Raw genomic sequence first — 27728 nt, 5'->3', positions numbered from 1 at the left:
GACCAAATTCTGTTTACTTGTTTTGGTGCAACACTAGTGATGTTAGTGAAGCTGTAGCAATGAAAAGGAGACCAGAATCTGATTCATCTTCTGTACTAATACTTAGTACGAGCGTGTGAAGGATATAGCTTTTCTTCTGATCTCCTATTAAGTTGATTTATGCAGTCACAGGCTTCATTCAGCCCTATAACATCTGTAGGTTATGAATCTCCAAGAGCGAAAGGTATAAAAGGGTGCGTCTAACTCATGGTGCTGGCGGGGGTCTCATTCATCTGTGCTCTCCTACCTCAGAACAGACCTTTGGTTCTTCTAGTAGTTTAGTTCAAAAAGTTGCCATCCTCATTTTTACCCTTGCACACTGAAGTAAAGCATCAGAGAGATCCAAAGACTTGACAATGCCATTTTCAAATGATAAAATAGCAAGGGAGATCAATCTCTCTTCAGCCATCATCAGTCAAAGATAGGTTTTAATGAGCTTGAGCTTCGAAAAGCCATGCTCACCACTTGTGACTGTGACTGGCAGAATAAGTATAATTCTCAAAACTATCTCTCTATTAGGAAAAGTGTTCTTGAGCTCTGCATCAGGAATGCATAGAGTACTTGGAGCACAGAGTGTTTCCCTTGTTGCAAAATGAGATGGATGTTGTCCAACTTGACACATAGATCTTTATCACTGACCTTTGAACATATGTCAGCATCCAGTGGAGGTCTGTACAATTGTTCAAGACTGCATTCCTATCTGTCAATAGCTTACTAAGGTCATGCAAAACCTTAGTCCCCAGGTCTTTTAGTGGTGCTTCATTGTGTTTGAATCTTTCTTCTATGGACACTTGGGCATTGTCAATGGGCAAGCAAAAAAAAAAAAAAAAAAAAAACCCTGGAATTTTTCTTCTAAGCTTCCCATCACCTCTTCTCTGTCCTCCCAACCAAACAGTCTTTTCTTCTGATGAGTATGAGTTTCCTTGAATACAGGCTCAACTCCTAAGTTTTCCACTGTTTCTTTGGGACGGTTGATGGTATCTTCAAATCTGTCATCTCTGTAGGCTACAACAAAATCAAGGCAGCTTATCATTAAAGCAGTAGCAGTAATGATGCCTATCTACTGAGTTTGTAATGCCAAACCACAACTGAGGACAGAAATATAGTCAGTTGATCTGGTTTTCCAGGCTTAGCACTTTGAGTCAGATTCTGGCCTTTACCTGACCATGCCAGTTCCATCAGATTATGATAAACCTCAGCCACTTGTCAGCTCACTGGCCTTATGCTGTCATTGTAGTTCTCCCAGCAAGGGTCACTTAGAGGCTTCATTGTCAGATTTGCAAGATTGTCTGTGAGGAACTTCCACCTATTATCAGGAAAACAGGATGTATATCCTTTGCATTACTCCGAAGACAGATACTGAATCTAACACTGCATCTAACACAACCAGGTTGAGGGAATGAGAGCCACAGGGTCCAAAATTATCCTTGCATTCAGCACAGAGATTCTTGCTTGGATGTCACTGTTTCTCCCCTTCGTGTTTGTGCCATTGTTTGGCCATGGCAGTCCTGAAGCTTTATTTTATTGTAATTCAAAATGTTCTTAAACAGTTCTGTTAGGCTTTTTTCCAGGAGAGTTCTCCACAGACTGGAAACAGACAAAGTGTTCCTTTACTTAGATACAGCTGTACAGTTAATGTACTATATTAAACCAATGCAATAAAATTGGTGTAAAAGCTATGCATAGACAAGCCTTGAATTTTAGAACTAAATAAAACTCCTTGCTTAAGAGAAAGTTGTCCATAGACATGCATATTCAGTAAATTAGAATCCTGTGCTTGAAGGGTGTCCTACCAAAAATGACTATCCTTCAGCAGCACCCACAGATCCCTATTTCCATGTCTCTTACATATTTAGAATTATAGATTACTTCAATTCATGATGATTTTCGCTGGCACCACTGAAAGTTAAAATGATTGAAAAAGCGTTTAAGGACTGGGCCATATTATCTGCCGATGTAAATTGGAACATCTTCACTGAAGTCAATGAAGATACACCAATATAACCAGGAATTAATTTGATCCTTTAACACAAGGCTTGGTAAGGTGCTATAAGGCAGTGGTATTGATTAGTGAAATGTTATTTTAAAGGCAAATATTTTCTTTGCCTAAATAGTCTTGAATACCTGTGTTTGAATGATGGTACAAGCGCTATTTTTCTGTTGGCTTGACACAATCTACAAGACATACTATTTGGCTTTTCAGTATAAATCATTGAACTGCACTGATTGATTGTATGTTGGATTCCTTGCTTCCATTTGGCAGTAATGAAAGTAGAACCCAATAGATTGAGCCTGAACAAATTTTCAGCATAGTGCAAAACCACAACTCATTTTGAGTATTTAATGTAATAAAATACCCTGATGATGTTCTTGACAGATGAGTATTTGACTTTAATCACTATATTTTCACTATATCATTATAGTTTAACCTAATGGAAATAAGAGGATTTCATGAGCAGGGCAGCAGAGCCAATAGTATCTGTGGGCTGAGGGCTCAGCTCTGTGCTCTCAGAAGGGGCAGGACTAAGAGCAGATGGGGTAGGATTGGGAGAAGCTGGCCCTCAGTGCTGCCCAGAGCATGGCGCATCCTCCTCTCCTGCCTTTTGTGCTACCTGGAGTGCCAATTTAAAGGGCCAAGGGCTCTGACTGCTGTTACTTTGGCAGTTGCCAGAGCCCCAGGCCCCTTTGAATCGCTGGGCCCTGGGGCAACTCTCCCCTTTGTCTTCCATCAGCCAGCTTGTTGTGGATTGAGTTAAAATGCCAGTGAAATGGATAGGTGTGAACTCACTCTTAAATTAACACAACTATAAGCATGAGCCCCTACCTAAGACAAAGCTGAATTATGAACCAGTCCAGGAGCTTTTGGCTGAATATTGTTTGGGTAGTGGGGTGTGTGTGTATATGTGAAGAGAGTTTCCTAGAGATTGAAAACAGACAAGAATAGGGAAAGAGGAAAAGATAAGAAAGCCAGGTAGGAGCCTGTAAGCAAAGTTTGACCATGGAAAAAGCTAGAGAGTGCTTTTGGGACAGGCACTGGCTAAATGGGCTTGGTGTCAGTAAGCTAAGAACCTGATTTTTTTGTTTTTGTTTTTTTGGTTCTTGGTTTCTTTTATGTTCAGAGATGGCGAACTTTATGTTCAGAGATGGCGAACTTTGTACAATCTCTGTAAATAAAAAAGACTGCATCAAAGAAAATTCCAAACTCCATCAGTTTATATTTCCAGTTGGAACATACTCAAAGCTAGAAACTTTGATTAGCTGCTCAGGTTGAAAAAAGGCAACTATTAGTGATTGTGTACTAAGCCATATATTCAAAACACTGCACAAACATTAATGAATATAGTTACATAACATCTAAATAACTGCCAAGGCAACAAAAGAAGCAGCCAAATACAAAGCGATGTATGCAGTTCTGGTGTGGGTTATACAATAAACAGAAAGATGCACAGCTTAGTAAAAGACAATTACGTTTTCCCTTGTATTTCATGTTTGCATTGTTCTGTTTCAGCCACCTGTGATACTATGTTTAAAGCATTAATTAGAATGTAGTAGATGCTCATCCTTTGCCATTTCTGTCTTATAAGTTTTCTCATTACTGTACATTAAAATATAATTATGCTAACTTAAGCTTCTGCTGATTGGCTTTCTATTGCATATCTGCAGGTCTACTGAGGTTTGACTGTTTCTACAGTTGTTTCCTGAATCATCATAATATTTTCACTCAAATTGCTGACAAGTTAGAAAATAACATATTTTGTCTTCAGATGACTTTACTATATTACTGTTAACTTCCATTTTTGCTGGGCTAAGTCACTAACAGGAGACCATGATGCTGATGACCTCCCAACAGGATTGGAATATTGATGTGAAAGCATCAAATTCTTCACTATCTATTGTCAACTCCCTCTCCTAAAAAGCTGTTTCATATTGTCATGGGCTGTTAAACAACAACAGCAGCTACATTCTGCCCCAGAGTCAGCCGCACTGCAGATTTTAAATGGCTATGCAGTTCTGATATACCCATAGCCATGGTCAGTGTTCAAATGACAGTGAAGAAAAGTAGGGGGGTTCCTGAATGTCAAGCGGTTTGCTTTTATTTAAACAATACAGAGAAGTAAAGGGGCCAAAAATGGATCTCATCTGGACCTGGTAAAAATCTGAGAAAAAGAGGCACAATAATTTGATTAGGCTGACAAAGAAGAGTGTTCCTCACCACTGTTGGCATTCCTATATAGCAATATCATACCAGCCACTTCTACAGTGCCTTTGATTGCAAAGTGTTGGATAAACTAAAATGAATGCACAATTTGTGTGAGCAGTTCACTTCAGCCACTTCTGAAATAAAGACACCTTTGCCTCGAAATGTACCACTTCTTATCAATGAACAGCAATGCTGTGCAGCAGTCAAGAACAAGGAGCAGATTATGAAAAGGGCTTTAGGGGCTGCAGTTCAGGGCCCTGGGCTAAGGGAGTCCCTTAACTTGAGGTCCTACGATGCAGCCACTAAAGCCCCTGCGTGCTCCACTTCTGCCTAGTGGAGCAAGGGAACAAGTGGTTCTGTGCACTGATGTTCCCCCATTTCTACCCTGCTGGAGCCATGTGCATCACCACTAGTAGCACTCATCTGTAGGCTCCACTCTTACTGGTTCCCTTGGCCAGGAATAAGAGCCAATGGGAGCAGTGGGGTGCAGTGACTGAAAGTTCAGGGCCACACGAAGCCACCTGTTCTCACCCAGGAGCTGTGCCAGGTAAGTGACCTAATCCCTTATCCTTCTTGCATCCTCCCAGACCCTACACCCACCCCAACCTGCTCCTGCACCCTACCTCTGCTTAGACGTCGCATCCCTAACCCACTCCTGTGCCCTATTTCCCATCCAGAACCCACACCCCAACCACCCTCACTCCCAGAGCCTCACTGGTAGCCCATTCCTGCACCCTACCTTCCACCCAGCCCCCACACTCCCAGGCCTCTTCTGCACCCTACCTTCCACCCACCTCCCGCACATCATCCCATTCCTGCACCCTTTTCCTCACCCAGACCCTGCACCTTCACACCCAATCTGCTCCTGCTCCCTTCCTCCCACCCAGATCCTGACCTGATCCTCACCATTAGTCCACTCCTGCACCTATCTCCTGCCCAGACCATGCACTCAATTCCTCTCCTGCACTCTACCTTCCTCCCAGAACCCACCCCCATCCTACTCTCACATCCTACCTCCCTCTCTCCTGCACCCCACACCTCCACCCCAGCCCACTCCTGCCCCTTACTTTCCACCCAGAGCCTGCAACCCTAGCCCATTCCTGCACCCTGCCTCCTGCCCAGTCTCTGCACTCCCACCCCCAGCCTACTTCTGCACCCGATCTCCCCCCAGATCTTGCTTTCCCACCCAGCTTCCGGCATTGAATCCCTCATTTTGGTCCCCGCATTGGAGTCTAGGGAGCCCCACAAAATTTACTAGCTCCAGGCCTTCAGAAGAGTTAATCTGCCCTGTCCAGGACACAAAGTGAAACTGAATAGTATATCCAACAGACGTTGCTACCGCTCCAAGAACTGCCATGCATATTTCTATAAGCACTCAGAAAAACCTGGGTTTTACTTCTCATTTTGTGCATGGTACCCCTCCTTCCTGCAGCAGAGTACCCCCAGCATTATTTGCTTTTTTGAAAAATAAGTGATGCGTACAATCAAATGGTCATTGCAAATGTTGATTAGTAAATATGTATTCCACTCCATACTAGCCATCGGCTGAGTCATGTTATTATTTATGATCTATTTTTATTTTCTGATACAGAATAGAAATGAGGATTCTTTTGAATGTGTTACTGATAAAAACATAAAATATTTCTAAAATGTACAGATGATCAAATGGTAGAAAATGACTATGGATAAATTTTAGGGTGTTTTTTCTCAGAGAACTGGAAATATAGATTAAAGAAATTCCTATAAATTCCAGTGATTTGTGTGTCATTTCAATGAAGGCATATTATAGCTCTTTCTATGAAGCTGACCTTCAAATTTTCTTTTGCATATTATTCAAGAAACAGCTGCTATTGCTGTCATAGTAATTAGCATTTACAAAGGAACATTGGTGCTATAGTACAATGTGCCTCCTTTGAAACATACCAGATTTAAACTGAATTTGTTCACTAAAAGCCAGCAGGTGTCATAATTTCCCCAGGAAGAGTCTCTTTCATCCTATTTTGAAACAGTCAAGTTCCCTACGGAATTGTGGAATGTTGCATGTAGAACTAAGTCTGTGTTCTTTAATTTATATTCTAGCGATGTAGTGTAATCATCTGTGTGTGCTCTCTTTGTTGCTCTTTCAAGGTGGAGGTTTAAAAATATTTTATAAATGAAAATATCTCTTGTGCTCTACTTTCATGTTGTGAGATGCAATCCAAACTAATGTGGGGTTGTTTTCACCATCTGTTCTGTAACCTTGGTTGCCTCACAATACTTTGCTATTGTGGGTCTCTATGGCCTGGTCTACACTAGGGCTTGACATTAAATTTAGCTGCCTATGGTCGATTTTCTAAGTGATGCGTCCACACTACCAAGCCAGTTGCAATTCTCTTAGGGTATGTCTACACTTGCACCCTAATTCGAACTAGGGATGCAAATGTAGGCATTTGAAATAGTCAATGAAGCGGGGATTTAAATATCCCACGCTTCATTAGCATGATCTCGCCCGCACTTTACTCTGCTCAACAGCTGTTTTGAAATTGAAAGTGAGCTCCGGGACACGTTAGTTTGAATTGAACCCCTTGGTTCGAACTAACATTACTCCTCAAAAAATGCGGGTGGGGAGGTCAGCTCCCCCAGCATGGTCCTTGAGTCCAGCCAAGACACACCAAGCATCAGCCAGGAAGAGAGTGGGTGGTGAAGGGGCACGAGGAGGAAAAGGAAGAAGAGACTATCCAGCTCTGAGAGCCAGGAGCTGGTCATGAACTGCAGCTGGTCCTTTTCCCCCATCCCCTGCCCGACACCCAAAACATCTTCCATCGATGATGGCACTGAGTTTTGAGGGCACTTCTCATGAGTTCACAAACTTTGTCAAACTACAAGAGGGTTCAGGCATTCAGACAATGGGGTATGAGGTGTGGCACACTCTCTCTCTGCCTACACAGTGCAGGGGGCATGGATTAGCTTGTTCCCATGTCTGCAGATGGAGTGGGAGTCTTGTCTGTGCAGCTCCCTGAAACTCTCACAGAGGAACTTTGATCCTTCTCAGAGTGCCTCCATGCCACGCTGAGGTTCATCTTCTTCTTGGTAGATCAACATGTAGGCGCTCTCAAAGTACAGCACCATGAGATGCACCATGAGACATGAGAATGACCATGCTTTCCAACACACTGGGCTCCATGCCTGCAGTGCTCTGGCATCCATGTATCAAGGCATAAAAAGGCATGAGAACATTGCATTCCCTTTATCTCATGCGGTGGGGGTGAGGGAGAAGGACCAGAGGAGTGCCTTATGGGATGCTGCCAACATAAGCCCCTCTAACCAACCATAGCAGAGTTTTGGACCCAGCAGACACCAGAAGTATAGCCCAGACTGCCAAGCTACACATGGTGCCTCATTTTCTGAGTCAATGGCTGTCTTTGTAATAGGGATGTGCTATTTCAGACAACATTCAATGCTTGCCCATAGTGAGGACACAAACCTTCACCTTCTCAAAATTGGGTGCTCAGAAATCAACCATATTAGGTTCAACCTTCATCTCATGTTGTAGATGTGCCCTCTATGAGCCACTCACAATCAGTTTACCAGCATGCAGATCACATCTGGAGCATTTTTGTACTGGATAGCAATGGTTTGGCACTTGTCACTCAGAAGTCTATCTGTAACCTTGCTGTCCCAGTCTGGCTTCCATCAGCCTAGGCTGCAACCAACATGGTGACCCAAACAAACTCCCAATCACAAATTTTCCCAAAACCAAGAGCTGTGCAATGTCCAGCCCTCTCCAGGACAAATCAGAAAAATCCTCTAAAGACACAAAACACTTTACAAATTATTAGTTTAATTGGAAGTAAAGACACCCTTCCTTCTAAACACATCACTGATTTGGTTTATGATAAAAGCAAAATAAATGCATTAACAAAATATACATAAGATTAAGTGAGTATAAGAAAAAAATAGGAGGAGTTATAAATAAAACAAAACAAAATATTCTTCTAATAGTCTGCAATTTAATCTAGCAAGATGCATGCTTTGTTCAAGATGATTTCTCTCACCAATCATTTTTCTTCCCAGCCATGGCTGACTTTCTCTTAGGATCTTCCACATAAGTACAAGTTGATGACTTTGTCATCTTAGGTGAAAGATCTTTGCCTAATCAGGTTTCTCACCTATATTGCTACAGCTTGAGCTAAAGAGCCATGCTCAGGAAGAAAGTTGTAACACATCAATATCCTCTGGATCAAGCACATGTAACAATGAAAAAATCAGAGGAAGTTGATACACTAAGCCTTTAAAATCCTTAGCTCAATTGACTTGTCCAGGATCATACAGAAAGACAGTTATATAGCTAGGAATAAAAACCAGGACTCTAAAGTTCAAGTTCATGGTCTTAACCAAAAATGAACCTCTCCATATGTAACCATCACTGACTTCAAAATAAGATATTTTGAAATAACGAGTCTACACACAAAATGCATTTCAAAATAGCATTTGGCTATTTGAAATAGCGTATCCACACTGAGTGGATGCTGAATTGCATTTAAGGCCTGCCGGAACTAGGTCCAGCAGGGTATCAGGTCAGAAGTTACATTGTGTGGCTGCTGCCTGAGGCTATCTGAGGCCTGTGCTTAAAGGGACCTGCCCTTCTCCCCTGCCCCCGGACAGCTGGTTCTCAGGTTTCCCTGCTTGCTTGCCTACCTCAAAGAGGGACAGCAAAGCATTTTGTCTCTGCATGCTCTGGTTGCTCTCACTCAGGACACCACCGCACTCTGAAATATGGAGCCAGAGCTGCCCCTGAGCACTCTGGTGCTTCTCGTGGATGTGTTGTTGCAAGCCTGGCTGCACTTACTGCAGGCTGCCATCTGAGAGTCCATTGGGAGGCTGTCAGTATCCAGGAGGCCCTGTGGGAGAGCTTCCACCCTGAGGAGCACTAAGAGCCTCCCTGGTCTGCCCCACTGGGGGTTTGTGCGTCATTCCTCCCTCATGTCCTTCCACTTACCCCCCCTCCCAGTCCTCCTTCCTGATGTCAAATAAAATACACATATTTTCATGAACACAAACTCTCTTTATTTAACAAAATGGGGCTGGGGGGACTAAAACTCTGGTGAGACTGAGGAAAGGAGGTGGGAGAAGGGAGGAGAAAGGATGGGAGAGGGGAGTGAGAAACCTGGGAGGAGGGAGCTGGAAGGGGGAAGCAAGGGGGAGAGGAAGCTCAGGGATCAGGTTTGAGGGTCTCGCTGGACCAATTGTCTCCCAGCACCATGGGTGCAGTGGCCTTGGTGTCCCTGGGGGAGAGGTGAGGGGGTTGAGGGTGGTGAGGGTGTGGAGGGAGAAGTGGGAGGGGGAGAAGGAGTGGAAGGAGGAGCGGTAGCTGGGGAGGCAGCAGGCACTGGAGCGGCAGGAGGCAGCATATTCTGCACCAGATTCTGCAGGTGCTGGCAGATGGCACGGCTCTGGACAAGCTGCTCCTGCCAGAGCTGCAGGTCTTCTTGCACCCAATGCTGGAGGGTGCGGTGCAGGGCTTGCAGTGCCCCCAGGTGCTGCTGTTAGTACCTCTGCAATGCATGAGTGATCCTGCAGAACCCTCGAGTGCAGGTGCATGTCCTGTGCAGGGTGGTGCGCTCTGCATGCGCAGCTAGTGCGGCTGTGGAGAAACAAGAGAAGTGGTCAGTTATCCCTGGGGACACAGTGGGTGAAGCCCAGCTTCCCTCTGCAAGGCGAGGATGACCATGACCTGCACCATCAGAGCCAATGTGCTTGCACCGAGGCCATGTTCGGAATGTCCTGCTGTCCCCGGGAGTGGAAGCTACCTCAAGACAACACCCATGCCCCTGTGCTATATATAGTGAGTGTGTGTGTGTGGGGGGGGGGGAGATGTCCCCTGCCTCTATATAAAGTGGCCTTGTGGAGGGAGGGTGTCCTGCTGTGTCCCATCTCAGAGTATGGAGACTGTCATACCTTTTCATACATACATGCATGTAGCTAACAGGGTAAGTCTCCTGTGTGGCAGACAGCTGGGCTCCTGGCCCTCTCCTCATTCTCCTCCTCTGTGCCCTGGTCAGGGCCCTCTGCCCCAGGGTTGACAACCACCTGGGAGGCACGGACCATCCCACACCCCAAGATGCAGTCCAGGGCATCAAAATAGGGGGAGGTGTCTGCCCCTGCTTGAGAGCTGCCCCCTGTGGCCCTGGCATACGCCTGCCATAACTCCTTGATTTTCATGCGAACCTCCTCTTGGGTTCACATGTGACCTTTGGTGGCCAGTTTGGCAGCTATCCTGCCATAGACGGCCGTTTTCCTCCATTTAGTGCAGAGATCATGGATGTTTGGGGGCATCCCCCCAAACATGAACAAGCTCCATGATCTCTGCCCTGGACCAGGAAGCACCCTCCTTTTCTGGCTCCTAGCAGGCTCCTGGGAGCTGGCAGACTGCTCCTGGGGAGTGGTAGAGGGCTGGCTGCAAGTGGCTTGCTGGCTCATGTTTTGGGGCCACTGGGTCAGGGCAGTGACTGCTGATTCTTGGGCTGGAAGGCTTGGAGCTGGCAGAGACACTGTGGCCAGAGTCTACCCCTTTAAGGGCTCCAGGGAGGGGGGAGGGAGAGGAGTGTGCTTGGTTGAGGCCAGAGTGGCCACCAGGGCACCTTGGGAAGAGATGTAGGTCCCCTATTTCGGAGTAAGTGTCTACTCAACACTTATTTTGAAATAGCAATTTTGAAATTGGCGTTATTCCTCATGGAATGAGGTTTACCAATTTCAAAATAAGTGCTCCACTATTTCGATTTAATTTAAAAATAGTGGTTGGCTTGTGCAGGGGTCGATTGAGGAAGAACTCTGTACGTGTGAAGTATAGGGGTGGTGAGGCCTGCATTCTCCCCCCTTTCCCATTCTCCCCCTTTCCCTATTACTGATGAGTCAGAAGCAAATGTCTAGGAACATACCCCATTGTAGATAAGAGCAGGAACGTAACAATCTTGTTTATCTAAATATACTGATTATGTAAACAAAGTCAAAGGACAAGCAGTACAACTGAGCCATACTGTAACAAGCAATGAGTAACCCCCGGGAATTTCCAAACTGCCACAAACAAGGTAGAGACACAGTATTTAAAGCTGCACCAGAGCACAGCAATTTGGACCTCACCGATGGGCTTTGGGTACTGGTGCTTCAGAAGCTGAGACAGTCTCCCACTTGATCCACAGCCGAAATGGGGTTTCTGGCTAGCCAAAGAGATGTAAGAAATGCCGCTTTTCCTATCATTTTGTTCTTCTAATTAAGGGGCACAGCTGAAAGCTGTCAGGAAATAAGCTTCTTGTGTTTGACAGATGCCTGTGTAGCGTTTTTGTACTTTGAGAACCCAGTGTCGGACCATAGACTTACTCTTGCTGGCAACATTTGGCGCAGCGAGAAGGGTTCTCTTGGTACAAATCGCTCAGCATGTGGAAGAAAGGGAAGCAGATGGGTGAGGGAAAGAGTAGGGTAGAGTGCCAAATTCCAGGCTGGCCGTGCACATCAGCCTGGGCTTTGGTTGCTCAAATCTGGTATGATGCGGTTGTGGTTTGAGGGGGAGCTAGCTGATGGGATCAGTCCCACTGGTTTCCAAAAGGTGATGGAGACATTGGAAGTGCATAAGAAGGATAAGGGGGTGTGTCAGACTGGATGGCTATTCCTAAGCGCACTCCACAGTGTATGTGAAGAGGAGAAGGAGTAAACTATGTTTTTAAAGCAAGTATTGAAAAAGTTTAGGCATGGCCCATGGTCTGATAATACTTTAGCTTGTTTATATTATGCAGACCTTGAAAGCAAATTGGCAAATGTTTACCAACCCTTAATCTCACCCAAAAGATAATGCTGCAGTCTGTCTGTTATGAAACCCCCCGTACTGAGTAGTTTTTAAAGAAAATGTAGCTGCCTGCAAAAATGAACACTTGGCTTTACCTGAGTAAAGGAATCAGAAGGTAAGATGGATAATTAAAAAGCCCATCCTTCCTACTAAATTAGTAATGGACAAAACCTGTGTCCATGGAAAGGAGCCATTTAGCAGGAAAAGCAGGTTCAGGTACAGACCATAAGAAGGAATAAGCATGTGTTAAAGGGTTAAGAGGTTTGGGGCCCTGTGTGGGCATAGTAGAAAGAATAAGGAAAGCAGTAGTGCAGGCATTGGAAAGTTAAATTACTGGGAACGAGGAAAGTTTTCATTTAAGGGATAATGCAAGTGTTTAAGGATATGAGAAGGTGGGAAGTTGACTCCTTGGGAGTGTGGAAGGAATTAAGCAATTGTGGTAATGTATTAGAAGGAAATCTGCTATAACGGACTCCTTGTTTCTGTGCGGCCTCTCTCCTAAGCAATGTGTAGATAATCCAGGCAAAGAAACAATCTAATTTAAATAGTTGGCTATGAACACTTTAGTTAAATTTGCTAAATGGGAAATAAGGGATTCTACTGGAATGTAACTGGTCAAATGCATAACGGGGAATGCACTGCAAATTTATGAATCTGTTTGGTAGGTTTCAAATGAATTGGTTTTATTTTGTTTTGGATAATGCCGTCTGACTTAAAATTGCAAACTGTTCCGCAAATAAGCTACCTAAAACCTGTAAAACACCTGATGTACTTCAAAGAGAAAGCCTTTTTGGCTTGCTAGAAAGGTAACTAGCAAACACCTTTTTGTGCTAAGGAAAATCACTATAGCGGTAAAGCCTCTCAGTTACTATCTGTGAATAAATTTGAAGCTTCACAACAGACAGACTATTAAAAAATTTAGTCTGCGGTATAAAATAAGGGAAATAGAGGCATACCATCTTGAGCAGTGAAGTACTTTCCCCAAACCCTCAAAAGCTGGTTTACAAAACAAAAGCATAAGTAATTATTGGGTAACAGCAGACTAATCAAGAAGTCAGCAAGAATACTTGTAACAGAAAGAAACATTTAAAAATATGATGAGGGTAGGAAATTTTTTCTTTTGTCGTTCAGAACATCAGAAAACGCTGGTACCAGCTGAAGAGCAAAAACAATAACAGAAACTGTTTAGCAAGAGAAAAGGAAAGAAAAAGGATCAGGCCCAATCAAACGGCAACTGTAAACAACTTAGTGGAAGGATAATAGTTTAGTACAGGCAGTCCCCGGGTTACGTACAAGATAGGGACTGTAGGTTTGTTCTTAAGTTGAATTTGTATGTAAGTCGGAACTGGTACATATTGTAGGGGAAACTCTAGCCAAACATTTTTTTTAGTTTTGGATAGCATAGGGAAAGGTTAACTCCCCTCTAATGTTTGTTTTGCTGTCTGTTCCCCTGTTCAGAAGATTTCACATCTATTTCTGTCCCTGTGACAAACTCAGGACTAAAGGAGTAACTCATCAAATACCAAACAGCTCTGCACCATGCTTTGAGCTAATAGCTTTATTTCCACACACCACCCAGGGTTCTAGGAGGAGGGTCCTTTTTTTGCTAACACAATGAGGCCAGCACTTTGTTTGTTTTGGTGGAGTCTTTGTTTGCCCAGGGAGCCCAGCATGTATAGGGGGAGGAGGGGCGGAGAGGATGCTTTTGTCTGCTGTTCGGCAGCCTGTTGCTCAGGGGAGGGGGCAGCCTGTTGCTGGCAGGGGGGAGGGGGGAGGCGTGCAGGATGCGAGGCCGCGGGGGGGGGGGGGGGGGCAGCAGGCGTGGGGAGGCACTTTTCCTCTGCCCGGCAGCTCTGCAGGATCCCTGTCCCTGTGGCCAGCTGCTGCAGGCAGAGGCCAGTTGGAGCCGGCCGAAGAGGAGGAGGAGGTGGATTCTAGGACCCAGGTGAGCGAGCCCCGGGGACGCTGCTGCGCTCCGAGCCCGGCATGTATAGAGGGGAGGAGGGGCAGAGAGGCTGCTTTTGTCTGTTCGGCAGCCTGTTGCTGGCAGCGGGCGTGGGGAGGCACTTTTCCTCTGCCCGGCAGCTCTGCGGGACCCCAGTCGGAGCCGGCCCAAGGAGGAGGAGGATCCTAGGACCCAGGTGAGCGAGCCCCGGGAATGCTGCTGCGCATGTGCGGGAGTTGCCTCACCCCGTTCGTATCTAGGGATCCGACGTAAGTCGGATCCACGTAAGTCGGGGACTGCCTGTAACTGTTTAAGCTAGGTGAATGCTATCTATGTCTCCACAGGTAAACAAAAAAGGGACTGGAAGGTAACCATAAGACTGTTCCTGCTGCAGCTCCTGCTGCAGGCCTGACCTAGGCAAGCAGGCTTTAAAAAGCCAGAGCAGTGCGACCAGGGGAGTGAAGCGGACAGGGGACTGCAGACAGGGGAGTTGAAGAGGGAGTTGAGCAGAGGGAGTGACTGATGGTGATGAAGACCCGTAGCGCTTGTGCCAGTACTTCTCCTGTCTCCTCCACCTGTGCCTGTATCCAGATAAAGAACCTGAGCATGGATGCCTCTACCCAGGTCCTGGTGTGGTCTTGCTGTATTTGTGGCTTGCAATTCCCACTGAGTGATCTCCAGGCTGGGGGAGACAACCATTGTGAAAGGTGCCTGCTGGTGGAATCTCTCAGGCAGCAGGTGGGAGAGCTACAGGAGGAGGTGGCCAGGCTGAGGAGCATTTGAAGCCATGAGGAATTCCTGGACAGTATTCCTGTGGAGTCCACGAAGGTCACTGTCCTAGGATGTGGGACTGTTGACCAGCCACTTATGGAGGAGGCGGTGGTGCAGGGTGAGCATTGGCAGCTGGTTACTTCTGGCAGCGGGCAGTGTTCCACCCCTGCTCCTAACCCTCCCACTGTGTTGTTACATAACCGTTACACTTTACTTTCAGCAGGAGACAAGGAGTCACCCTCCACAGTGGAGGAGACCAGGCCTTGCACCACCAAGGTTGAGCAGTCTCCTGCCACCACTGCGAGGAGGAAACGTAGGGTAGTGGTGGTTGGAGACTCTCTTCTGAGGGGAACGGAGGCACCCATCTGTCGCCCTGACAGCTCATCTCGAGAGGTATGCTGTCTGCCAGGGGCCCGTATCCGAGATGTTACGGAGGCATTGTCGAGGATTATCCGGCCCTCTGACTACTACCCCATGCTACTCATCCATGTGGGCACAAATGATACAGCCAGGTGTGACACTGAGCAGATCAAGTGTGACTACAGGGCTTTGGGAGTACGGGTGAAGGAGTTTGGAGCGCAGGTGGTATTCTCTTCTATCCTTCCTGTCAAAGGTAGGGGCCCGGGCAGAGAGAGGTGCATCCTGGAGGTGAATGCCTAGCTGCGACGATGGTGTCACCAGGAGGGATTCGGCTTCCTTGATCACGGGGTGCTCTTCCAGGAAGGACTGCTTGGCGGAGATGGAGTTCACCTTTCCAGGAGCGGGAAGGCCTTGTTTGGACACAGACTGGCTAACCTTGTGAGGAGGGCTTTAAACTAGGTTTGACGGGGGCAGGTGAGCAAAGCCCACAGGTAAGTGCTGCATGTGCGGGACTGGGAGATGGGTTGGAAATGGGGGGGACTATGGCCTATAATGGCAAGGAGAAAGGAGGGTCAGGGCACAACAGGGAGGCAAGATCAAATCAGTATCTTAGATGCCTATATACAAATGCGAGAAGTATGGGTAATAAGCAGGAAGAACTGGAATTGCTAACCAATAAATACAACTATGATATCATTGGTATTACAGAAACCTGGTGGGATGGGTCGCATGATTGGAATGTTGGTATGGAAGGGTACGGCTTGCTCAGGAAGGACAGACAGGGTAAAAAGGGAGGAGGGGTTGCCTTGTATATTAAAAATGTACACACTTGGACTGAAGTGGAGATGAACGTAGGAGAGAGTCTCTGGGTTAAGCTAAAAGGAGTAAAAAACGAGGGTGATATCATGCTAGGAGTCTACTACAGGCCTCCTAGCCAGGTGGAAGAGGTGGATGAGGTCTTTTTTAAACAATTAACAAAACTATCCAAAGCCCAAGATTTGGTGGTGATGGGGGACTTCAACTATCCAGACATATGTTGGGAAACTAACACAGCGAGGCACAGGCTATCCAATAAGTTTCTGGACTGCATTGGAGACAACTTTCTGTTTCAGAAGGTTGAAAAAGCTACCAGGGGAGAAGCTGTTCTGGATTTGGTTTTAACAAATAGGGAGGAACTAGTTGAGAACTTGAAAGTGGAAGACAGTATAGGGGACAGTGATCACGAAATAATAGAGTTCATGATCTTAAGGAAAGGTAGAAGGGAGACCAGCACAATTGAGGTAATGGATTTCAGGAAGGCAGATTTTGATAAGCTCAGAGAACTTGTAGGTAAGGTCCCATGGGAAGCAAGACTGAAGGGAAAAACAACTGAGGAGAGTTGGAAGTATTTCAAAGGGACGTTGTTAAGGGCCCAAAAGCAAACAATTCCGCTGTGTAGGAAAGATAGAAAATATGGCAAAAGACCAGCTTGGCTTAACAAGGAGATCTTGCACAATCTCAAAATAAAAAAGGAGTCATATAAAAAATGGAAACTAGGACAAATAACAAAGGATGAATATAGGCAAGCAACACGGGAATGCAGGGGCAAGATTAGAAAGGCAAAGGCACAAAATGAGATCAAACTAGCTACAGGCATAAAGGGAAACAAGAAGACCTTTTATAAATACATTAAAAGGAAGAGGAAGACCAAGGACAGGGTAGGCCCACTGCTTAGTGAGGAGGGAGAAGCAGTAACAGGGAACTTGGAAATGGCGGAGATGCTCAATGACTTCTTTGTTTCGGTCTTCACCGAGAAGTCTGGAGGTGTGCCTAACGTAGTGAATACAAGCAGAGAGAGGGTAAGTTTAGAAGATAGGATACACAAAGAACAAGTTAAAAATCACTTAGGAAAGTTAGATGTCAGCAAGTCACCAGGTCCTGATGAAATGCATCCCAGGATACTCAAGGAGCTGATAGAGGAGGTATCTGAGCCTTTAGCTATGATCTTTGAAAAATCATGGGAGACAGGGGAGATTCCAGAAGACTGGAAAAGGGCAAATATTGTGCCCATCTATAAAAAGGGGAATAAGAACAACCCAGGAAACTACAGACCGGTCAGTTTAACGTCTGTCCCAGGGAAGATAATGGAGCAGGTAATTAAGGAAATCATATGCAAACACTTGGAAGATAATAAAGTGATAGGGAATAGCCAGCATGGGTTTGTGAAGAACAAGTCATGCCAAACTAATCTGATAGCTTTCTTTGATAAGATAACGAGCCTTGTGGATAAGGGAGAAGCGGTGGACGTCATATACCTAGACTTTAGTAAGGCATTTGATACGGTCTCGCATGATATTCTTATTGATAAACTAGGCAAATATAACTTAGATAGGGCCACGATAAGGTGGGTGCATAATTGGCTGGATAACCGTAGTCAGAGAGTTGTTGTTAACGGTTCTAAATCTTGCTGGAAAGGGATAACAAGTGGAGTTCCTCAAGGGTCTGTTTTGGGACCCGTACTGTTCAATATCTTCATCAATGATGTGGATATTGGGATAGAGAGTACGCTTATTAAGTTTGCAGATGATACCAAACTGGGTGGGGTTGCGACTTCTTTGGAGGATAGGGACATAATTCAAAATGACCTTAGCAAGTTAGAGAAATGGTCAGAGGTAAACAGGATGAGGTTTAATAAAGAGAAATGCAAAGTGCTCCACTTAGGAAGGAACAATCAGTTCCATACATACAAGATGGGAAGCGACTGTCTAGGAAGGAGCATGGCGGAAAGGGATCTAGGGGTCATAGTGGACCACAAGTTGAATATGAGTCAACAGTGTGATGCTGTTGCAAAAAAAGCAAATATGATTCTAGGTTGTATCAACAGGTGTGTTGTAAGCAAAACTCGTGAAGTCATTCTGCCGCTCTACTCTGCACTAGTTAGGCCTCAGCTGGAGTACTGTGTCCAGTTCTGGGCGCCACATTTCAAGAAAGATGTGGAGAAATTGGAAAGGGTACAGAGAAGAGCGACAAGAATGATTAAAGGTTTAGAGAACATGACCTATGAAGCCAGGCTTCATGAACTGGGCTTGTTTAGTTTGGAAAAAAGAAGATTAAGGGGGGACATGATAGCGGTTTTCAAATATCTAAAAGGGTGTCACAAGGAGGAAGGCGAAAATTTGTTCCTCTTGGTTTCTGAGGACAGGACAAGGAGTAATGGGCTTAAAGTGCAGCAGGGGAGGTTTAGATTGGACATTAGGAAAAAATTCCTAACTGTCAGGGTGGTCAAATATTGGAATAAATTGCCAAGGGAGGTGGTGGAATCTCCCCCTCTGGAGATATTTAAGAACAGGTTAGATAGACATCTGTCAGGGATGGTGTAGACGGAGCTTGGTCCTGCCTTGAGGGCGGGAGGCTGGACTCGATGACCTCTCGAGGTCCCTTCCAGTCCTATGATTCTATGATTCTATGATACTCTTATGGCGGCTGACAAAGGGAGAGAAGAGGGTATGTCTACACTACAACGTTAATTCGAACTAACGGCCGTTAGTTCGAATTAACTTTGATAGGTGCTACACACGCGATCCGCTAGTTAGAACTTAATTCGAACTAGCGGAGCGCTTAATTCGAACTAGGTAAACCACATTCTACGAGGACTAACGCCTAGTTCGAATTAACTAGTTCGAATTAAGGGCTGTGCAGCCACTTAATTCGAACTAGTGGGAGGCTAGCCCTTTCCAGGTTCCCCTGGTGGCCACTCTGGGCACAACCAGGAAAACTCCTCTCCTCTCCCCCAGCCCCGGGCCCTTAAAGGGGTAGACTGTGGCCAGACGGCACTTGACACAGCCAGCCCTGCCAGCAGTCTGTGCCCTGAACCAGTGGCCCCAGGATGAGCCAGGGAGCCAGTGCCAGTGGGCCGTCCCCTACCCAGTCCCCCAGCACCCAGGGGCCATCCAGGGGCCGTAGATGGCGCACACCTTCCTGGACTAGTGCGGAGGTTTGGGGGAAGGCCTCCAACGTCCATGATCTCCGCACTAGGAGGAGGAACACAGCTGTCTATGGCCGCATAGCAGCCGCCATGGCCCGAAAGAGACACAGGCACACCCAGGAGCAGGTGTGCCTGAAAGTAAAGCAGCTGTGGCAGGCGTACGCCAGGGCCACCAGGGGCAGCGCCGCAGCAGGGGCTGCCACCTGCCCCTCCTTCCTCGCCCTCGACCGACTCTTGGGGGGCGGGGAGGGGCGATCCGTGCCAGCCCAGGGGACAGCGAGCTGGGACCAGAGGGCCCTGACCTGAGCACACCGGAGGGGCCACCGCAAGCAGTTCCAGCACCAGAGTCGGCAGGGTCGTCCAGGGAGACCGTACCGGGTAAGCAGTTCGAATTAAGTAGTTCAGGGGGAGGGGGGAGAGGCGGGAGGGAGACCAGAGACCGCACACGTGGGCCATGCCTTCCGCGGATCACGCAGACACCTGTGCACGTGCGAGCACGTGCCATGCCACCCTTGGGCAGGTGGCTCCAGCTGTGTGACACCCAGGGGCCATGGCCCAATAGCACATGCATGTGTGAAGAGACCTGACATGCTCCTGACCCCGGGGCAGGACCCAGCAGGATGCTTTCCCTTCACATGTCCCCTCTACAGGAAGGCAGGGGACATCTCCCCCCCCCCCCCCCGCCACTTTGGGGCAGGTCCCAGTCCCGGGGAGAGCCAGACATCCTGACCATGGCCTCTGTACAAGCACAGCGGCTCTGACAGTGCAGGGCATGGTCGCCCTCACGTCGCGGGGGAGGGGGGGGGGGGGACTGGGCATCATCCGCTGCGTCCCCAGGGAGAACTGACCACTTCTCTTCTTTCTCTACAGCTGCACCAGCTGCTCGTGCAGGGCGCACCACCCCGCCTGGGACATGCTCCTGCACTCGCGGCCTGCTCCAGACCACCATCACGGAGCAGGAGTACTGGGACCAGCACCTGGGGTCCTTGCGAGCCGTGCACCGCACAGTGGAGGCCTGGATGCGGGCAGACCTCCAGCTCTGCCAGGAGTATCTGGCTGAGGTCAGAGGGCTGAACTCAAACCTGCAGGCCCTGCTGCAGAGCATGGTGCCTCGTGCTGGTCCTGCGCCTGCTGCCCCCCCAACTACTGTCCCTCCTCCCACTCCTGCCCCCCCTCCCACCTCTTCCTTCTCAACCCCCACACCCTCTTCCTTAATGTCCACACCCCCTACCTCAACCTCTGCACCCTCCACCCCATCCCTCCGGGGACTCCGAGGCCCTCTCTCTTGCCGTGCTGGGAGGCGGTTGGCTCGGCGAGACCCCCACCCCAATCTCTGAGTTTCCCCTCCCCCTCCTTTCCCTTGCCTCCCCTTCCAGCTCCCTCCTCCCAGTTTTCCCCCTCCCCTCTCCCACACTCTCTCCTGCCCTTTCCCGCCTCCTCTCCCCCGTCTTCCCACAGTTTTATTCCTCCCCCCCCAGTTTTGTGAAATAAAGAGAGTTTCTATTTTTGAACACATGTCCTTTATTTTTTACATCAGGAAGGGGGTTTAGGGAGGGGTAATGGGAAGGAGGTGAGGGAGGAATGGGGTACAAGCCCCCGATGGGGAGGACTGGGTTGGCTCTGCGGGCTCCTCGGGGTGGAAACTCTCCTGAAGCCCCTCAATTGACCCCCCCTCCGGATGGCAGCCTGCAGCAAGTGCAGCCGGGCTGATGGCCGAGTGCTGTGATGTGCCGAGTGTGGGCACTCAGGACACTCCAAGCCAGGACTGCTTTGCAAGCGGGGAACCCCTGAGAACTGTCTGTCCGGGGTGGGGGTCAGGTCCCGTTAAGCACAGCCCTCAGCTAGCCTGAGACAGCAGCTCCACGCTCTAAGTCCTAAACTGATGCCCTGCCAGCACTGCTTCCGGCCATCCTTAACCTCAGTTCAGGGTCCACTCAGTGTGGACATGCTTGTTCGAATTAGCAAAACACTAATTCGAACTAGTTTTTAAGTCTAGATGCACTAATTCGAATTAGCTTAGTTTGAATTAACTAATTCGAATTAAGTTAGTTCGAATTAGTGGTGTAGTGTAGACATACCCAGAGTGTGCCATGTAAAAAGGAGGACTGGGAGTGGGGTCCCAACCCCCCTCCACCGGGTTTGCTTTGCTTTAATTGCCACACTAATGAAATATTTAGCTTTGCAAAACTTATGCACTAACCGTGAAAGGGGCTTGGCCAGAGGTGACAATAAATCTGCAAGTGGAACATCAGAAAATGTGAATACAATCATGCTCACAATAGGGAAACTAGTAACCTCACCCATTGTAATAACAGCCGATTACCCATTTACTCTGGTGCCATGTGCCTAATGCCTTAAAAGGCCTCACAAATACCTGGAGAGAGTCATGTAATTGCATGGGTTGGCCATTAATAATTAAAGACATTCTTAATCCATGCTGTGGTCCTCTTAGGGGGATCGTATTTGCAATTAATGCAACCAGCATCCAAATCACCTTTAAAAGAGGACAGCTGCATACTGACAGCCAAGGAAAATACATTTAAACACAACTATTTTGCATTCTGTAACAACACTGGAATTGAAAGAACCACACAGTCCTCTGTATTAGATCTTGAGTGGGATCTCGTAGGTAACAAACCAAACACTGAAATCAAGTCATGCGTTAATTACACAGGTATAGTGCCAGTGGAAGTCAGGCCTGCCAACTCTGGATGGGGCTTCCCACTTAAAGCACAGACAGAGGTCACCCCGGAAGCATGGCAAATCTTTGTGAAACAATGGCCCATGTTGAAGTGCCCTCAGCTGAGAACGATTAACCGAGTTCTCAGGAACAAGGTAAGAATGGGGCAAGCTCTAGCTATCAGCACACAAGGAACTGTAACAGACTTTTAGATGGCTGAGTCCATCCAGCCCTCTGTGGGAATGGGGAAACAGAGAATCCATGAGAATACAAAGGCAGATATAGATGGGCCATAGCATGATCTTTACCCTTGTAGCACCTAGCGCACAACATGGGTAGGCACCCATGGACATCCCTCACACTCAACTAGTGAGAATGGTAACCTCCCTGCTAGTGTTAAGGTGAGGTCACGTTACCAGAATAAAAGGTGTGACATACTCTGAAGTCGCTGGAAAGGCACTGTACCCCAGCGAATGTTGCATCCAATCTGACAAAGAGATTCTATGTACCTGTCCATATAATCCTTTAGCGAATCTGTCTAGGTTCGAGGTATCTGTTACCAAGAAACGAACGCATGGAAAGTTGGTCTAAATGAACGGTACCTACTGGTATGTGACTGCCCAAAACTACTCCATCGAGTTAAATGGAAAGCCCTGCCCCTCAACACACCTATCCATGTGCATGACAGTCCCTCGCAGGGCAATTCTGACTGTTGATGAGGCATGGCTCTATGGGTATGTCTACACTACCCCGCTAGTTCGAACTAGCGGGGGTAATGTAGTCATCCGCAGTTGCAAATGAAGCCCGGGATTTGAATTTCCCGGGCTTCATTTGCATGAAGCTGGCCGGCGCCATTTTTAAATGCTGGCTAGTTCGAACCCCGTGCCGCGCGGCTATACGCGGCATGGAGTAGCTAGTTCAGATTAGGCTTCCTAATCTGAACTAGCTAAATTCCTCATGGAACAAGGAGTACAGATAGTTCGGATTAGGAAACCTAATCCGAACTAGCTACTCCGTGCCGCGTGTAGCCGCGCAGCACAGGGTTCGAACTAGCCGGTATTTAAAAATGGTGCCGGCCGGCTTCATGCAAATGAAGCCCAGGAAATTCAAATCCCGGGCTTCATTTGCAACTGCGGATGACTACATTACCCCCGCTAGTTCGAACTAGCGGGGTAGTGTAGACATACCCTATCGTACTGCACCAATGACGGGTAACCTAACATGGTATTCGGAATGGCACTACGACAGTAAGTTCCTAGAGGAGGGCCTACAGGCGTTGCAAGTGAAGATCGCAGAGTTGGTGGCCGAGGCCCAGAGATGCATTTGAGAAGGCCGACTGAGGTACACTCAGATAGGAGAAACCGTGGACCAGGCTAATACCAAGTATTCCAAGGCCCTAAACCAGGCAGCCCTTGGTGGGTAAAGTACAGGCTAGGAACTATTTAGAAAAGCTAAACGAACACAAATCCATGGGTCCAGACTTAATACATCCGAGAGTACTGAGGGAGTTGGCAAATGTCATTGAGAAGCCTTTGACCATTATCTTTGAAAAGTCATGGAGATTGGGAGAGATCCCGGATGATTGGAAAAAGGCAAATGTAGTGCCCATCTTCAAAAAAGGCAAGAAGAACTATAGACCGGTCAGTCTTACCTCGGTTCCTGGAAAAATCATGAAAGGGATCCTTAAGGAATCCATTTTGAGGCACTTGGAAGAGAGGAAAGTGATTAGGAATAATCAGCATGGATTCACAAAGGGCAAGTCATGCCTGACCAAACTGATTAGCCGTCGGTTTCTAGCGGAGTGCCCCAAGGTTCAGTTCTAAGACCGGTTTTGTTCAATATCTTTATTAATGACCTGGATGAGGGGATGGATTGCACCCTCAGCAAGTCTGCGGATGACACTAAGTTAGGGGGAGTGGTAGATACGGTTGAGGGCAGATAGGGTCCAGAATGACTTAGACAAATTGGAGGATTGGGCCACAAGAAATCTGATGAGGTTCAACAAGGACAAGTGTAGAGTCCTGCACTGGGGACCGAAGAATCGCAAGCATTGTTACAGGCTGGGGACCAATCAGCTAAGTAGTAGTTCTGCAGAAAAGGACCTGGGGGTTACAATGGATGAGAAGCTGGATATGAGTCAACAGTGTGCCCTTGTAGCCAAGAAGGCTAATGGCATATTAGGGTGCATTAAGAGGAGCATTGCCAGTCGATTATTATTCCCCTTTATTCGGCTCTGGTGAGGCCACATCTGGAGGATTGTGTCCAGTTCAGGGGCTCCCACTACAAAAAGGATGTGGGCACATTGGAGAGGGTCCAGCGGAGGGCAACCAAAATGATTAGGGGGCTGGAGCATATGACCTATGAGGAGAGGCTGAGGGAGTTGGGTCTGTTTAGTCTGCAGAAGCGAAGAGTGAGGAGGGATTTGATAGCAGCCTTCAACTTCCTGAAGAGAGCTTCCAAAGATGATGGAGAAAGGCTGTTCTCAGTGGTGACAGATGGCAGAACAAGGAGCAATGGTCTCAAGTTGCGGTGGGAGAGGTCCAGGTTGGATATTAGGAAAAACTATTTCACTAGGAGGGTGGTGAAGCACTGGAATAGGTTACCTAGAGAAGTAGTGGAGATTCCATCCCTAGAGGTGTTTAAGTCTCGGCTTGACAAAGCCCTGGCTGGGTTGATTTAGTTGGGATTGTTCCTGCCTAGAGCAGGGGGCTGGAGTTGATGTCCTTCTGAGGTCTTTTCTAGCTCTATGATTCTATGAGTCTATGAAATCTATGGTCATGCGCAGTGCCATCTCAGGGGACAGAATACCCTGGGGCTGAATTTGGGTGTTGGTTTGCCAAATTATGTAGGGTGTTTCAATTATAACATTCCTACTGGTACTACTGCTCTACCAATGATTCCAAAGTAAGCTAAAAATGTTAAAATTGCTGTATTTAACTTTTTGGGTTAAAGAACCCTAGGTTAAAAAAAGGGAATGTAGGAACAAGTTTTTAACCCACTGTAGCCAGTAGCCCTTTGATATATAGGTAAAACCTTTGTAACCCTTCTACTGGGTAAGTCCGGCAGCAACCTGAGCCGGGTTCAATATCTAGGGGTCCATCTCACACAGAACCAGCTTGAGCCCCCACCCAGTAACCTGGGAATTTTACGCACCCCTGGGCGCCTCTGAGAGGCAATGCTTCCCCGCTCGCAAGCATAGAGTCTGAGTGTAGGAAAAAAAACATTTAATGAAACAGAGAGAGAAGTCATATGTCATTAACTTGGGAAAATATCACAGAGTTCATAGCCCAAACCACGAGCTAAGGCCCACCGCCAGCCAAGAATCACCCAAAGTCCAACATCCCAAAAGTCTCTGTCCCTGGTCAGTGCCGCCCAGAATCCAAAAGTTTACCTGCAGGGTTTTACCTCCCAACCTGGGCGGAAAGGAGGCAGAGGATTGATAGAGGCACCTTACGTGGTCCGAGGCCGACGGCCCCATCTCTCCGTAGGGTTCTTCTGCAATCTTTAATGCGAGCCACTCCGCCACACTCCACCAGCTGTCTCGATCCGCTCCTACCTGCCGCTCAGAGCTAGCATTGAAACGTATGATCTAATTATACTTCAGACTCTTGCTATATGACATTCATTAAGCCATTTAACCTGGCCAGTGTCCCCACATGATGATAAAGGTGAGTTACTGTGACACCCAGGCAATCAGCATTTGTAAAAGGATATATAAAGGTGAAGTTTACCCTAGTGCAAAGTGCACTGAGGCAGGTTCACATTTAATGAAATTTCTTTTCGTGAGGGTTTAAATGAGATGTTAGCATTATGCATAGGCTTTCTGCTGTGTGAATCTCACCCTGCAGGAGAAGGCAAATGTAAAACCAGCGCCTACTGGTTGTCAGCCCAATTTTTAACTACCTAGATTTCAGGGAATTTCTTTCTCTTCTTTAGAAATTCATGCAACTCCTTTGGTTGAAATTTTCACACACGATTTTGATGTCTCTTCCCTGTGCCTTGCAGAGGCAAGATTTGATCTCCCAAAATGTCACAAAAAAATCTGAACACATGAGGTTAACAAACCTCACACTATGAACTGGCATAAAAATGGCATTAATGCCTGTAATTTCACCTCCTTAACTACTCTTAATTGTCCAGGCCTAGGGACTCTTAAAAACATCAGCTCATAAGAAAGCTGATTGCTATGCTCTCATCTCTCCCTTATAATAAACATCAAAGAAGGCCATTGGTCTTGGGATATCTTTCACTTCTATAGCCTTCTTGTGTAGTGTTGCACTCAATGAGTGGCTTGCTCTTTCTATAGTTTCATAAAAATCCCGCAAGTAGCTCTCCATCCCTGCTGTTCTGGTGGAGGCATGGTCAGGTGACACTGAAATAAGCAGGCATGCTGTCTCAATCTGCAGGCACCTCCCCCTGCAGCTCTCATTGTTCATGATATGCAGCATTAATTTCCAATTTTAGACATATTTACTGGTGAAAGTGGGTAACTGGGGAATATTATCTGAAAACATGCATAATCGGAGAGAAATAAATGAGAGAGTAAGAATGAGGGTGAGAGAGAAAGAGAGAGAGAGAAAAATACTGCGATATAGGTCTAAGTCATTTGTTTTTCAGCTTCCCCAAAAGAGTCTGACTTGCTGTCCAGCATACACTCATATGCCTTTCCCCCCCATTAGTTTTAGCTTATACTAAGGATAAAACTTCAATTATGCTCCTAAATTCATACTTACACATCTGAATAAATGACCTTATTTCCTAGAGTTGGTCACACGTGCGCTCCACTAAATATATTACTATTTATATTCAATGAGTATTGGTGTATCCATTTTCTGATAAATCCCAAAGTGTTAAATTAAACATCAGCTCAACTCAGTGAAATATTATTAGGACATCTCATTATGCAGGAACTGATGTTAAACCAAAATCAATAACTGTAAATGTCTGAATGATGCATATTGTAACTAATTGTTGGTTTTCAATTCTCAACCTGCAAATAAAACAAAGGGTAAGTACTTTAAAAGCAGAGAGATTGCTTCTGTTTCAGAGCCTTAGGGAGGAATCAATTTCTGTTCTTGCCCTCTGACACTGTGTTCCTATGTGATGGTGGCCAAATCACCAAACTTTTCATGGCTGGTCACTAATTGTGTGTTGCACATTTTTTAAATACAGTAAAAGCCCTTGTATCCAGCATGTGGGAGGAATGGGGGGTGCCAGTAAATGTAAAATCCGGGTTAACTAGGAGGGAGAGGTTTAGACTGTGATGGGGAGGGGTGGGGCAAGGGCATAAGTAGGGCTGTGGTGCATGAGTCCTTGTAAGGAATTTGGATCTGGGACGAGACTTGGGTCTGGCAGAAGGTTGGGACATGTTGGGGCTCACAGTGCTGGATGTGGGGTGGGTGCTCATCTTCAGTGGGCCCCACAAGTAGCTCTCCATCCCTGCTGCTCTGGTGGAGGCATGGTCAGGTGACACTGTAATAAGCAGGCATGCTGCCTCAATCTGCAGGTGCCGCCCCCTGAAGCTCCCATTGGCCACAGTCCTTAGCCAATGGGCTCAGAGCTGCACAGTCAACACTTACAGAAGGGGAACAGAGCATGTCTGAAGAGCTGCTTGGCCATGACTCTGCCAGCAGCAGTAGGGATGGGGAGCCACTTGTATAGGTTACGAGGTGAGCACCCGCTTCCAGCACTCTGAGCCCTTCCTATGCCCCAACTCCTACCTCCAACCCCCGCACAGACCCAAACTCCTTCCCAGAGTGCACCATACAGCCCCTTCCATACCCCACCCACTGCCAACTCTGCACCAGCCGCACAGAAATGCTGGTTTACTGAGCTTGCCAGTTAAAATGTGGCAGATAAAAGGGATTTTATCGCATTTCATTTGAGATCCTACAGTCTGTTTTTCATAAGGTTTGAACACTCACAACTCCAACAGAAACCAGTGGGAGC

The 27728-nt window shown here is 47.0% G+C and overlaps 1 long non-coding RNA gene across 2 annotated transcripts in view; it reads right to left on the bottom strand.

Moving 5' to 3' along the window:
- The window catches only part of LOC142826559 (uncharacterized), a 115013-nt gene that overhangs the window by 16373 nt on the left and 70912 nt on the right, over positions 1–27728 (bottom strand). The window contains exon 3 of one of the 2 annotated variants that reach the window (XR_012900766.1): positions 8111–9863. The exons of the other annotated variant lie outside the window; for it this stretch is intronic. This is a non-coding gene — a long non-coding RNA (uncharacterized LOC142826559). Of the gene's footprint in view, positions 1–8110; positions 9864–27728 lie in introns of those variants that run through there. 2 annotated transcript variants of the gene reach the window in all.

The sequence above is a fragment of the Pelodiscus sinensis genome, chromosome 1 (genome assembly GCF_049634645.1).
Source record: "Pelodiscus sinensis isolate JC-2024 chromosome 1, ASM4963464v1, whole genome shotgun sequence".
In the NCBI taxonomy this organism is placed as follows: Eukaryota; Metazoa; Chordata; order Testudines; family Trionychidae; genus Pelodiscus; species Pelodiscus sinensis.
This window is presented reverse-complemented; position numbering and strand designations above follow the sequence as displayed.